The sequence below is a fragment of the Callospermophilus lateralis genome, chromosome 3, assembly GCF_048772815.1.
Source record: "Callospermophilus lateralis isolate mCalLat2 chromosome 3, mCalLat2.hap1, whole genome shotgun sequence".
Classification (NCBI taxonomy): Eukaryota; Metazoa; Chordata; class Mammalia; order Rodentia; family Sciuridae; genus Callospermophilus; species Callospermophilus lateralis.
The window spans coordinates 31992974-32008209 of record NC_135307.1 but is presented as its reverse complement, the minus strand read 5'-3'; the positions used below and the strand labels follow the sequence as shown (position 1 = coordinate 32008209).

At 37.6% G+C, this 15236-nt stretch overlaps 1 pseudogene; it reads right to left on the bottom strand.

Annotated features, from left to right (window-relative positions):
- Nucleotides 1-12052: 12052 nt before the first annotated feature.
- Nucleotides 12053-13714, bottom strand: LOC143394568 (regulator of microtubule dynamics protein 1-like; annotated as a pseudogene).
- Nucleotides 13715-15236: the final 1522 nt, after the last annotated feature.

Genomic DNA, 15236 nt, shown 5'->3' with positions numbered 1-15236 from the left:
ATTTTAGGGTAAAATTGCATGTTGCTTTTTGTGAAAGTATCTCCCAATTCACTATTCATTCACAATGTTGTGTGTAATGTTGAATCAGGCACTGTGAGAATTTAAAGTCAAACCAATGACTTCTTCTGAAACTATTGATAATTATTGAGAAATTGCATATGTCCAACACCTACATAGAACTCAAAAAGACCTAGCTTAATTATAAGTCCTTTGAAAATCTTGTAGTTGCTAAAGGGAGTTTAAAATGTGAATTCTATTTCCATACCCTTATTTTTGCTTTCATGGGCTACTGGTTTACCATTCCGTACCACCTTAATACCCAGTTCTTTTACTACATCACCATCAGGGCTTTTATATAAAAGGGATGTCTATCCATGTCACCCTTCTCCTTAAAATGTCTTCAAGGATCCTCACAGCCTGTGGAAGAAAGTCCAGTATTATCCATTGCCGCAGTCTGGCTGGGCACAATTCAGGAGCCACTTGTCAAAAGAAACTAACTTTATTTTTAGAACCACACACGCCAAACAAAACAGCTCCTCAGGAAAAACCCTCAGAGCCCAACTGCCACCACTGGCTTCCCACAAACCACTCCCCCAACCACCAGCCTCTCCACCTCCCACAATCCTCCTGCTCTTGAGGCCGATTGGCTGGATCGCGTGGGCGGAGCCAAAAAAGTCCCCCAATGAGCAGCTCCGTGGCCTGAAAGGGCAGGGGAAACAGTCCAATGAGTATCACCGCAGAGGAGCCAATCAGCAAGATGTTGCTGGGGCCGCTGTGAGCCAATCATCAGCTGGTAGTCTGAAAGTGCGGGGAAACAGCTCAATGAGCATCTCCAATGAGCATCACCGCAGAGGAGCCTATCAGCTAGATGTTGCTGGGGCCGCTGTGAGCCAATCATCAGCTGGCAGTCTGAAAGTTTGCTGGGGCCCCTTCGGCTGTGGCTCTCAACATCTCCTCCTCTCTGTTTAAACAACAAGCATGTGGCTTAGGGACCGTGCCTGCCTTAGGTTGTCCAATAGTACATATGGTCCTTACCCGTTTTCTTAGGTTGGTACCATTGTAATTGGATCTTACCCGTCACTGACTACCCGTCCAGTATACAGCCACACCGGTGTAGAGGTCTTTGTACCAGCGGGGGGGTGAGGTTCTTTGCCTCACCTCTGTTGGCCCCCAAATTTTAGCTGAATGATCATGACAAGCAGAAGGGAGGAAGATACACCAAGCCAATTGACGGAAAAATTGTACCACCGATGACACCATCAGCATAAATACCCCAACACTACCACAAGTCGCTGCACCAACAGATAGTTCACAATGCATACAAGTGAGTTCACAATGCATACAAGTGACACATAGTCCAGGCAAGTTCTGTAAGCAGTTCAGTGATGGCTATTGCAGAAGCTGTAGATTGGTTTTATCTTTGTCTTCACTGGCACTGGGATGAAGATAGGAATTCTGGCAATAATGGCTAAAGAAAAAATTATGTAACATTCCAGAAGGCACTAAAAGAAAACAATTTTCTTAACAATTTACATTATCTTGAAGAGAATTATTAAATATAATGAAAAGGAAAGGTGAAAGTAAACAAACAGATCTGTTAACCTCCTTTTTTTGTTCACATATTAAAACAATCTTCAACAGTTGTTTACCTCATTTAAATTAAACCATTTAAATCATGTGAATAAAAAAAAATTATTTGGATCCATTTTTTCATGAGCGCTCATATATGATATATGGACATACGTACATTCAAACATATAACACAAAACACAAGTGTGCACACATAATATAATACATACAACACATAACATAATAGTAAAGGCCTTATAACTTTTTACAGGTGAAATCTCCATTGCAATGTTTAAAAACTCTATAGTCAAAAAAATAGAACTGATCAGCAAAACATTAACCTAGGTCTGTATGATCTCAAAAAACAAAATAGAACTTCATGATATGGGAAAGGGCAATAATAAAATAGATATTGAAAAAAGCATTCTGGTTCTGTCGCAGATGTAAGAATAACCAAACTGGAGTTCTGGATATCAGCTGTTATGGATTTGAGCCAAATCATCTTCTTTTTGGTCTGTAGAAATCGCTTTAGTTAATCTCTCTGGAATCCAAATCAGCTGCTGTTCTCCCTGTGGAAACACATAAACAGACCCCCCAACTCCAGGCAATCACTGGGTCAGGACCTTAGTTAATCTCTCTGGAATCCAAATCGGCTGCTGTTCTCCCTGTGGGAACACACAAACACACCCCCGACTCCAGACAATTACTGGGTCAGGACCTTTCCATTGTCCTGTTAGAATATCCTTCCAAAGTACCTTGGGCTTATGTACAGTTTTTGACACATATGCCTTTCCGTAGCACTAAGCCCTGATGAATCCAAATTTAGAAAGTTTAGAGTAAAAAGGGTTATTTTAAGTTTATCTTTGGGGAATATATACCCCTTCCCAATTCCTTCTTTTTGCTTTAATAAGTACATTTTAATAGTTTGATGAGCTCTTTCAACTATGCCTTGTCCCTGTGGATTGTATGGGATTCCTGTTATATGAGTAATGCCAAATGAGAGCAAAATTGTTTAGAAGAGGTAGAAGTATAACCAGGGGCATTATCTGTTTTTAACTGTTTTGGAACGCCCACAGTGGCAAAATTTTGTAAGCAATGAGCTATAACATCTTTAGTTTTTTCTCCGGCATGAAGGGAGCCCATCAGAAATCCAGAAGAAGTATCAACTGTAACGTGCAAATATTTCAGTTTTCCAAATTCTGGCAAGTGTGTGACATCCATCTGCCAAATATGGTTAGGTATCAATCCTCTAGGATTGATTGCAAGATTAACTTGTGGTAAAAAGGTCACACAATTTTGACATTGTTTTATTATTTGTCTAGCTTGTTCCTTAGTTATTTTTAAATGCTTTTGTAAAGTATTAGCATTGACATGGAACTTTTTATGAAAATTTATAGCTTCTTCTAGTGTAGAGAAAATATGTATGTCATGTGTAGTTTTATCTGCTAAATCATTGCCCAAACTAAGGGCTCCAGGCAATCCTGTATGTGCCCTGATATGTCCTATAAAGAATGGATCTTTTCTGTCCCAGATTAGACTTTGTATAGTGGAAAGCAAAGAGAAAACAGTAGAGGAAGGGGAAATCCTACCAGCATCTTCAAGGGATACTATAGCATTAACTATATACTGACTATCGAAAAATAAATTAAATACAGAATCTTTAAACATCACAAAAGCCTGTAATACTGCCTTAAGCTCTACCTTTTGAGCTGATTGTTTGGGTACTAAAAATGTAAAAGTTTGATCAGGTGTAACTATTGCTGCTGTACCATTATTTGATCCATCAGTGAATATATTTGGAGCATTCCCAATAGGTGTTTTTCTTGTCATTTTTGGAAAAATTACAGGATGCGATGACCAAAAAGACAATAAAGGATTAGATGGTAAGTGGTTATCAAATGAAACATTAGATTTGCACATGATTATTGCCCAAGTATTTAACTCATTAGCTAACTCATCAATTTGATTCATAGTATATGGAGTAATAATTTTATTGGGAGAAATTCCAAACACTCCCTTTGCTGCTTTTATTCCTTTGAGTATTAATTGTTCTACAGCCTCAGGATACCTAGTAAGAATAGTGTTAGGAGAATAAGATAAATGTATCCATAATAATGGACCTTCTTGCCAAAATACTCCTGTAGGAATATTTTTTGTTGGTAGTACAATAAATAATGCTTACCTGTCTTTTGCCTAGTATGTGCTAAATTTATCTACTTAGGGAGCTGTGAGTTCCTTGAGAGCAGAAGACCATGTCTTCATTTTCTGTGTTCCTCAAGCCTTAGAAACTGACACATAGAAGGTATTGTCTCTGTTGTGTCTTAAGGAAAGGTTGAATGGGTGATGAAATGGCCAGGTATCTCAGGTATGAACTGAAAGTACTCTTATTTACAGTTTGCTCAACTCCCACCCTGTCTCTCTTTATGATGCTTTTAACTTTCTCTTTTACTTCATTTTTGATTGTCAAATAAGTATTCTAGTTTCTTAAAACTTTTTGGTAATTATCATCATATTAATAGTTACAAAATACCTATTTTGTGTCAAACATTTTGCTAGGGTCTTTATGTACATTAGCACTGATTTTTTTTTTCCAATAGTGCTAGAAGGGGAACAATAGCATTATTTTCATTCATAATTTTAGGAACTAAGGCCAGAGAGCAGCAAATTAGTCTGCCCAAAGTTTCACCTACAATTTGGAATTGTTATAACCAGGATGGAAATCCAGGCTTGAATTTGGGCATTATGTACATTTCAGTTTACCACTTTCTACAAAGAAAACTGATGTTCATGTAATGTTTACTACACAGTAGGACTTCCATGGTTGTTAGGTGGTAGTGACTTGATGGTAGGCTTGTTGTTAGTTCAGCCAACAATATTTGAAATAGAAAGGAATCATTGCTTTTAAAAAAGTGAACAGAGATAAAAAAAAATGGAAGTAGAATTATTTTTTTAAGCATCTGTATTCGGATTTTGTTTCTAGCTTTAAACAAAACCTGTACAATGAGTTAAATTAAAGCAGAGAAGGTGATCCTGACTTTGCTTTCCTGCAGTAAGTGACTGATCCTGCTCAGAGATGGCGTTCTCCTCCCCAACGCATCCCAACCCTGGAAAATTATTATGTTCATGGTGGGCATGACTGTTTTGTGGTTAAGAGGTAGAGGAAGGAATACAGTAACATTCCCATGAAAACCAAGTAAAAATCTGTATCAGTTGAGAGTTGCTACAAAGCAACTATTCCTTTTAAAAATAAAGGGGTATCAAGTGCATTACATTTAAATTTGTGTGATTCTGTGATGGTAGGTAGTGGCAACCAGAGATTAGTGTAGATTATGATCCCCCAAATTGACTGTTACCTATAATTCACCTGGCTTGTACAACACGAAGCTTTCTGTAAAGAGCTTGTGTTCATTGTGTTGATGTTGTTTAGTTTTCCAGTACCTTCTACATACTGCCTGTATGCCAACTTCCCAGGTTTCTTTCTGCCTAGCCTCTCATTCTCCCTAGTTTAGTGCGCAGAGTAGATAAGATGTTTCAAGAACTAGATATCTGTTGTGCCCACAGAAAACATTGGAAAACATTTATATTCATTACAAAGGATGTTTAATAATCATAAAATGATGTGTTGCTTAGAAAAAGATAGTGAATCATGAAATATATTTTCATACCATTAATGTATTTGATGCTGCTATTTGCCATATCTTACCCTGTGTACTTTAATATGCTCTAGCATCTACAGTTAAATTTGTGTTTGCCTAGCAGAAACAGGTATCTGATTATACAGGGCTTGATTTTCTCATATTAACTGCCTATTGGGTGGTGGTTCTAGAGTCTTCAAGAAAGGACTCAGGCACCCTCTGACGTTCACGTCCCTGGTGTGAGTTCTGTGTCCTCCAAACCACAGGACACTATTGGAGCTACAGACAAGATGTCTGCAATAGGAGGGGAAGGAAAGGGGCGAAAGGGACTTTGTGGGATCTCCACCCATTGACTTCCACTTGAACTCCTTGGTCAATGCTGCTTTCAACTGGGGCTGGGGATGTGGCTCAAGTGGTAGCGTGCTCGCCTGGCATGCTTGCGGCCCGGGTTCAATTCTCAGCACCACGTACAAACAAAAGATGTTGTGTCCGCCGATAACTAAAAAATAAATATCAAAATTTTCTCTCTCTCTCTCTCTCTCTCTCTCTCTCTCTCTCTCTCTCTCTCTCTCTCCTCTCTCACTCTCTCTTTAAAAAAAAAAAAATGCTGTTTTCAAGGGAGGCTCAAGTATGGTGTTTCATTGGGCACATTGCCAGCCTAAATAAAATCTTATTTCTATTACTAAAGAAGAGTGGAAATCAAATTTGAAAAGTTGACTTTCTGCCATCACATACAAAATTTATTTTGTAAGTCGTGAATCTGCCTAACCATCTTTCCAAAATTTAGAGGGAAGTATGTTATTTAGGGATATTTTAAAGAAGTATTTCAGCAGTTTTTTTTTGTTCAGTTCATTTCTATGCTTTTGTAAAATTATTAATGTACTTTTAATACTTTCTAATAAATGATCAGTATTCATACTTTCTAATAAATGGTCAGTATTAATGATCTGGGTTTAAAATACTATGTGTTAAATAATTACTGTGTGCTCCAGATTAAGAAATCCTTTCATGCATCTCCCAGAGGTACAGCTTGTGGGAGCATATATGAGAAACCACCAGGTCTGTCCTTCTCATATAGCCCATCCTTCAGACAGAGCTCTTGAACGCTCCACCACTCACATGTTCAGATATGCCCTGGGCAGCTGTGCCCACTGATCCAGTGCCAGGGGCCTGGTGAGTTCTGCCTGTCCCCTCCACCCTTGAAGAATGATGTTTCCCTTTCAGGTTCTGTCTCCTCTGCTCAGTCTTTCTCATTGTGCAGGTGCTCTTGCCTCCCTGCTCCCTGTCTCCTGCCTGGCCTAGTGGCGTAGAATGTCCTTGCTGAGTGTTCTCTGCCTCTGTATTTTTTTTTTTTTTTTTTTAGTTTTATTGATTTTATTTTTTTAAATACATGACAGTGGAATGCATTACAATTCTTATTACACATAGAGTACAATTTTTCATATCTTTGTATTTAGAGTGTGTTCACGCCAATTCATGCCTTTATACATGTACTTTTTTTTTTTTTTTGCATTACAATTCTTATTACACTGCTTACTACATGTCAGAAAGGAAGCTCACCAGCGATGGTTTAGAGTAAATGAGGTAATGAGATGGTCCATGCTGGGCACTGCAGCTGTGCCTGCCCCTACAGAGGAAGCATGCATTTATATGCCATCTTCATGTTGCATTGTAATTGTTTTTCTCTATGTAGCAGAGCTCTTCTTGGCATCTCTGCAGGGGTGAGTAGAAAGAGGAGAAAAGAAGACTAGAGCTCTCCAGAATCCGCTTCCACCTTACCCAGTCCTTGATGAGGCAGTGAGGTCTTTAGGCCCTGGAGGTAAAGAGTGAGGCACTTCGGCTCAGCAGTTTCCATGTGTTTTGTTACACTGAGTGAGCTGGACTATATGCAGGTACCATGGCAGACTTCCAGCCTGTACAGTTATCTGTCATTGGAAGATTCTTAATTTTGGAGCTTCGTTTACTTCCAGTTTTTCATTTAACACTTGAGTAACTGATTTGTGCTGGGTTCGTGAGCTGCAGAAGTAAACAAGAGCAGTCTTTGCCTTTAAGTTTTTCTAGGGTGGTGGAGAGGCAGATACACATGTACACCTGGTCCTCAGTGTGTATGTGCTGAAGGGATGGATTGAGGGTTTGAACAGAGAAGGGAAGTTTGGTTCTTAAACTTTGTTGCTTCCCTTGAAACATTCAGCTCTCTTTATTGAAGTTTAAGTATGTTCCTTTAGCTCTGTTCTTTCAGAGTCTTTATAAACTTGTTTATATTTATGCATTTGAGACACTGGGTTATTGACAGTAATAACTAGGCAGAAACAGCCCCAGAGCCCCCACAGTGCCAGGATCTTTGGCCATGAATTCCCTGGATTTGACAACACTAAAGAAATACTGTTTATATTTGTCTCTTGAGTTTCAGACATGCAGCCTTAAGCTGACTGTATAGGATGGCTACTGGGCATCACTGTTTCCAACAAGTGGAAGAAAGGAGCAAAATGGATGAAATTCTGAATAGTCAGTTCCCTTTAAGCAACCTTTCTGCTGCTTTCTCAAGACACATCTGCTTGTTTCTCATTGGCCAGATCATAGTCTTGTGGTTCAAGCTGTGAGAGGGAGTTTTTCAGTTAGGTGTCTTGCTTCCTGTAGATGAACTGGAGTTTGTGTAGGCACTGGAGGGGTGTGCATATTGGGCAGCACATGGATCACTCAGTGTTGTGAGTATGAGTGAGTGAGGCAGGATGGAATCAAGTCTTTGGTTCAGATGCTGTGCTTTCACTTTTCATGATCTCTTCAACTCTTAAAATCAGATTTATTTTAAAAGATGGTATTAAAAATCAGATCTTTCAGATATCTAGAAAGTAAAATATTTGGATTTGCTGCCTCCTCTGCTACATAGTAATAGTTTATCTTTGACTAGTGAACTGGCCAGAATCGAAAGCTGATGAGAGGAAATAAGCTTTGTTGGTGGCATAAACACATGGATACACCTGTTATTTTTGCCTTCATTACTGATTATTAATAGTTTAATTAAATGGGTTTAACTAAATTACTGTTATCTCAGCTTATGGAAGTATGTAATTTATGTATTTCTATTTATAGATTTTTATCCAAAGGTGATTTGTTTTAGCTTTTCACCTATGTCTTGGTGGTGGTTCTCCTAATGTGGATATTAAAATCAATAGGACACCATTGCTGAAGTAGTGGAGCTACTTATTCCTTAGTGGTAGCAGTATAGAGCCGCTGTAGTACCTTTGAAGGATAATTTTTTTAAAAAGTCCTTGAAAGTTCTCAGTGACTTGAGGCTTCCTCCAAATTGAGCATGGTAAAAATTTACAAAATTATCACCAGTTCATGCCACAGTTATTTATTTATTTATTTGAGAGAAAGAGAAAGAGAGTGAGAGAGAGATACAAACAATTTTTTAATATATAATATATATATATATTTTAGTTTTCGGTGGACACAACATCTTTATTTTATTTTTATGTGGTGCTGAGGATCAAACCCAGCGCCCCGCACATGGCAGGCGAGCGCGCTACCGCTTGAGCCACATCCCCAGCCCATACCACAGTTATTTAATAGATGCTATAATAGGAATTTTGTGGTTTTCTTTTATCTTCTTGTTTCTGAATACAAAGTTCAAAAGAAAGCTCCTCCTTTATTGTCAATAAGACTATTCTGGTAAATGTAACCCTGTGAACTTGTATTTTCTGAAGATAAGTGTACTGTGAGGAAGCTTAAATAGATTTCTATTGGCATCTTCTTAGGGGTAGTGTCCCTATGCTCTGTTCACCGTTGAAAATATGCTCTATTACTTCATTTTGTTGTTCTGAGAGATTAGAAATTGGTTTTCCTAAGTCATCATAAAGTGAAGAATGGCCTGCTTTTATCACTTATGTGAAGAAGTAAATTCCAGAGCCCCTTAGCTGCAGGATGGCACTCTTTTCCCAGCTGCTGCTCCTTGACTTGTGGAAGACGCTAGTTGCAAAGAGCAGGCTTTGTCTGTTGCACATAAAATGAACTTTGTTTGGACCTTCCTTAAGCAGCTTAAAACTGCTCCAGCCAGACATTCCTCACAGATGATAATTTAAATGCAGATCAAATTTAGAAACCAACTTATATTCATTTAAAAATAGACATTGCCTTTAGAAAACTGAACTCTGGTGCATTTGTGACTTGAGGGTCTGATAGACTCTTATAATTCTTATGGCTATTTTAGACTCTGAAAGGCAGTGTGCACTTGAGGCTAGATGAAGCCAATGTTCTTGTGCTCTGGGACCCAGACTTTGGGCCATATGTTAGTTTCTTCGATCAGTACTCATTATTCCCAGTAAATTTGTGACAGGATGAGAAATTATTCATTATACACTAGAATCTGATTTGTATATACTAGTTTTATTGGGTATTTTCCATTTTAACTATAAAAGGTTAGAGAACATGGGAAGGTAATCTTGACAGGCTAATTTTAAGGTGATAAGACCATTGCATTGATAGATTCTTCATTTATTTAGTTGAGACAGGAATTTCCCTCAGGGGACACTATAAATGTTAACCCCAAAGATGAGAAAATGAGATTAGCGGCAGCTCTTGCCTGGGGCTGGAACTCATCTTATGAAATCATGTAACTTAAAGTTGTTCATTTATGCAAGTGCATAATTAGTTATCAAAACACAGAGTTTTCTTTCAAGCCCCATTTAAGATTTGTATAGAATGTGGCCAACAGGAAAGTTGATAGGGCAAAGGTGGGGTTGGGGAGAAGTTTATTGCTAAATTTTTAATCAGAAAAGCAGGCATATAGCCAGCTTGTACTGATAAATTTGAATCATTGCCTAAAATTTTGTAAAAAATTGAAACAAAATAGCAAACTTAAATACTCGAGTTACTTTGACTTCATTAAAAAATCAAAAACCTGAAAGGCATTATTTTTTTTTCATGATTTAAAATGTAAGATAAGCAGTCATTTGGATGTAGGAAAACCTCTTTTTATTTCTGGACACTATTTTTCTTTGCAGTTTTAATGATTATCATCTTCACCAACACCTGTATGTGAGTTTCTTTGAGACTGATACCTCTTAATATAAGTGTTTAACATTATATCTTTTGGTATTTTCAGCAATACAGAATTAAATACTATTTTGTGACCCCACTGTTTCTGTAATTTTTTTTAAAATATCAAAACAAGTATCTTTTCAAAAAAGAAAATATGGGATTCTTATGTGCATTTTGTTTATGAAAGGATATGTTGTCCACATTAGTATAGTAATTAATGTGCTTCCTGCAGGAGGCTATTGTGAATATTTTTGTATTATACAAGTAATCATTGGGACATCTCCAAGATTATCACACTGTGCTAACTGGCATAGAAATATCATACAGTAACATTGTTTGAAATATTTGTGGAGGCATTTATAATTTTTTGTATGCTTATTTAAACAAAACAATACTTGTTATAGTCATTTTATCATAATTTTGTCACTAAATCTATAAATAAAAAATTTTCACTAGGTATAGTGGCACCTTCCTGTAATCCTCTCTGCTCATGAGGCTGAGGCAGGAGGACCACAAGTTTGAGGCCAGCCTGAGCAACTTAGTGAGACTCTGTCTCAAAATACATGAAAGGATTGGAAATGTGGCTCAGTGGTAGAGTACCTGCCTTACATAATGCGAGGACATGGGTTTAATCTTCAGCACTAAAAAAATAAATAAAGAAAATAAAATTCCTTAAAAAGATGGTCTTGAGTATTAGCTATCTAATAGTGTACATGTATAGTACATTTTTAATTAATAGTTCAGTAGGAATGATGGTGACTATTTCTAATAATGAAAAATTTGCTTATTTAAATTAGTGTGGTTAAAATTTATAATCTTTCAAATTTTTATTAAGTTCTTTTGGTGGCTGGGTGTTTAAATAATGAATCAGTCTGCGTGCACGCACACACACACTCAGACACACACACACACAAACGTGAGTAACAGTTGTTTAATGTCAGATGGGCATACAGAATTCACTACTTTTTGTGTTTGAAAACCTACATGGTAAACAACACATATGCACAGTTTACTTACTACATTATGATTCTCAATTTTTTTTGGGGGGGAACTCAAATCTATATAAATGGCATTGAAGAAGCTCATTTTACAAAAATTAAGGTTTTTTTCAGTGGTAACTCTCCACTGTCATTTAAGTAGCATTGTCTTCTCCATTTAAAACATCTTAATTTCCATTTCACCCTTAAATATTATATGCCTTTCATCTCATTAGGGATTAAAATGTGGACTTTATTCAGTGACAAATTCAGTTGCTTATAAGACCACATATTTAAAAAAGGAAGCCACTCCATTTTCAGTCCTTTTCTGATGAAAGTTCTTCCATTCAGGTTGTCTTCAAGATACACCACTTAACTACACCAAGAGCCCTAAACATCACTTCACTTTCACTGTACTTCTCTGGAAGATCTCCGCTTTGAATCAAATCAACTTGAAAATCCATTACCCATATGCTGCTGCTTCCATTAAAGTTTCTTTTCTTGATATACTCTCATCCTGATGTCATGTGACCAATATTTAGAAATCCCATATCAGTTTGCATCGTTGGTGTCCCAAGATTCACAATAATCTTTCTAAGCCATGGAAATTTATTGCTACCACTCTTATGACAATATGGCAATTATGTCTTTTACCTGTGAAGAAATCTAGAATTTTGTGTATTTATTCTGTTAAAATGGTCAAGAATTTGAAAGACCTGAGAAAAAGCCATAAAGTTATGATTAATATATTATCTTTATAATTAAATAAAAAGGCAAAGTTTACTGGTTATTTCATGCATTTTCTTCTCTGAAAAGGTCTCAATTTTTTTTTCACAAACCTGTAAGCAAGTGAGCAGCTTCTGTCTGCATTTGTTTATCTTCCTCCATGCGTACTGAATAGTCCTTGGCTTTCATTAACCAGAAAGCAGCCAGCTTTTTGTTTTTTAACTTCAAGTATGTCTTTCCTAAAAGAAGCAAGTTTTTGTTGCAGAAGTTTGAATCCACCTGTTCTCCCTGTGAAAGTAGCCCAAGGCCTCCTCATAGATGGAACCAGGAGGAGGTGCAAACAGCATTTTAGCAGTTCTTTGATACCAAGGAATTTCAGTAAATGCATAGCTCCAAATACTTATCAGGTAAATTTAGATAGCATCTTTAGGTTTCATTTCAATTGCTTTCTCATAATGTTCCTTGAAATGTAGTCATTTGCAGTTTTAATCTTTATGACTTCGTAATCTCCAACATCACTAATGCAGATTGCATACTCTAGGGCTTCATACACAAGAAGCTTTTTCTCTTCTTCTGAAGTCCTGCTAAGCTATGTCACCTGATGCCCATGCCAACCGCCACAGGAACCCTGCATCTCCACTTGCCTTGTGTTGGGTTAGCAACTGCTAAAGTTTTCCTCTGCCTCCACTTTCATACAGGTAGTCTGCCTATTCAAGGATTTCTTCAACTTTGACTGTGGCTTGAATCACAGCAACCTGAAAAATGACTCAGTAAGTTTCAAAACCTAAACAAGACAAGGTTCAGAACGAAAGGCCTCTTTTGAAAGTTCCTGAGTTACCTATCACCGTGGTTTATAAGGTTTTTTAGAATCTGGCTATGATAGGCAGCCTCTAAAATATCCTCATTAATCCTGCCTTAATCCCTTTAAAAATCATAATCTCCTAAATGTATGCTGGTTTATTGACTCTTGAGAACCACAGAATCACTGGAGGCTGTACTACTGACTGTTGCCCCAAGTCCTGGTCAGGAACTGAGTACCTGGAGCAGTATCACATCCCAAAGGGAGATAGTGCCACAGCATCATTCCTGCACTTCCTTGGCCTAGCCCTCAACCATACTGATAAATTTTTAACTCATTGGAAAAGGAGTGCAAAGCACTAGTTGATTTTTTAGCAGTCAAACTTAGCTTTGGCTTTGTTTTTGCTGTGAAGCCTTTGTTACAGAACACTCAAGCAAAACTAAATGTGGATCTTGGAAGCTGAGCTATCTTGGGGTGCAGTCCTCAGAAATTTAAACTGCCATTGTTCCCATTCATGGTGATCATCTTTTGTTCATTTCTTTTTCCCTTGAGCCCCTTCTATGTGTTAGGCATCATCCTAGGCTCTTCGGACATTAGATTTCTCCAAATTGAAAACTATACTTATCTTCATGGAGCTTATGGTTTAATGGAAGAGACATGAAATATTGATGCAAGTAAATATATACCTATAAATTGTAATAAGTACTCTGGAAGCAGTATAACCATATTTTTCAAATAGAATTAAGTATTTCATAATACTTAATTATGGTTGATTAATTGATTTTTGGTAGTTCTGGGAATTAAATGCCAGGGCCTCTGATATTTTATGGAAAAAAAACAAAAAAACAAAAAAGCAAGAAGCTAGGGTCAGGATTTATAGGCTACATTTTCAGAAAATCATACATGAAAGCAAATTATACAGAAATAGGAGATTTTTGCCTGATATTCTTACTTGATTCAGGATGCATGTGGGGTCAAGGCCTTAAAAGTTGGAAGATTTGCTGGGTTATCATACAGGGGTTTTTAGACCCTCTCAGGCATTTAAGATTTTATGCTAAGTATAATGAGAAGCTGTTGGATAACTTTAGACAAGAGTAGATTACAAAGAGGGAGATTAATTATGTAATCATTTATTGTATTACTCTGGGACACAAAAGTGTTGGCTACTCCCTCAACCCTAATCCCAAACTAGTATTACATTTGGACTTGAGTATTCTTGCCCAACGAGAATGTAGGCTCCTTAAGGGCCAGTGGTTTTACCTTATTCACTGTTACATGCCCATGACCTTGGCCCACGACCTTGAGCAGAGCTTGACACACAGAACTCAGTAAATGTTTCTGTTTGTGTAGCTCAGTGGTGGAGTGTGTGCTTAGCATTTGTCAGGCCCTGGGTTCCAACCACAGCACAGGAAAAAAACCAAAACTGAAGTCCTAACTGATGTTCTGAGGAAAGATCTGTTTTCTGCTAGTCCACATCTGTCAGCATGTTCTGCCATATGTGGTCCGATGGTGTTTAAACCTGTCTCTTGGTGAAGGGACCAAGGCAGCCAGTGTTGGCATGGACTCTTTTTTGTGACAACAAGGTCTTTGTTTGGATACTTTTGGAAATGTAGGCTACCACCAGGGCTGAAGTGCAAAAAAGTGGTATATTATTTTATTTTTTTGTGCTAGCAACATGATGGCATAGCTACAAAAAGGATTTGACAGGGAGGAGCAAGTATGGGTTGCTCTATGTTTTAAGGGGCAGTGAAGCAAGAGAGAATTTAGAGACAGGGTATTGGTTTTATTAGTGCAGAAGGTCTAAATTTCAATATAATTATGTTTTCCCATCACAGAAAAGATCAACTTTATGTTTTATTAGAAGAAGAAACAAGAGGTGAGTTTTGCAGGCCACATTTTCATTGTGTTCCTTTTATTTAAGATGAAAGAGCGTGGCAGCTGTTTAACAGTGTGAACATCTATTGAGGCGGATGGCAGTTGTGATCTTGGATACAGATCGTGTTAAAATAAACTCTAGCTATTGGTGATCTCTCTTCTCTGGTAGTAAGCATTGTCTCAGAGCCAGCTTGTGTGTTAGCTCTTCTACATTCTTCTGAGTAAAGCATTTGAGGAAGCCAAGAAGTGTTGGTCCCTGTGATCAGGAATTGTGGGTCAGTGCTGAGGTGCATTTTCCCTCTGCCTCTGTTTACTTAGCTTCGCTTATTTATTCCATAAAAGGGTGTGGAAGTGGCTTTCAATGTACTTGTAAAGCCTGAGATAAATTTCTTCCTTTGCTCCTTAGGGAAGTAGGTGTTGTTTTTTGAATTTATCATTCTGCAGGGGAGGCTCTGCCGTTTCTTACTTCTGTACTGTTTTCCAGTTTTCAACTCAGTTTCCGTCAAAGAAGCATGTCTATGATACCCTTCCTTTAATCCTCCCTCAAAAATAGTTATCAAACAACTGCTTGGGGAGATGCCAGGTCTTGTTCTATTGCTATGTTTATGAATGATA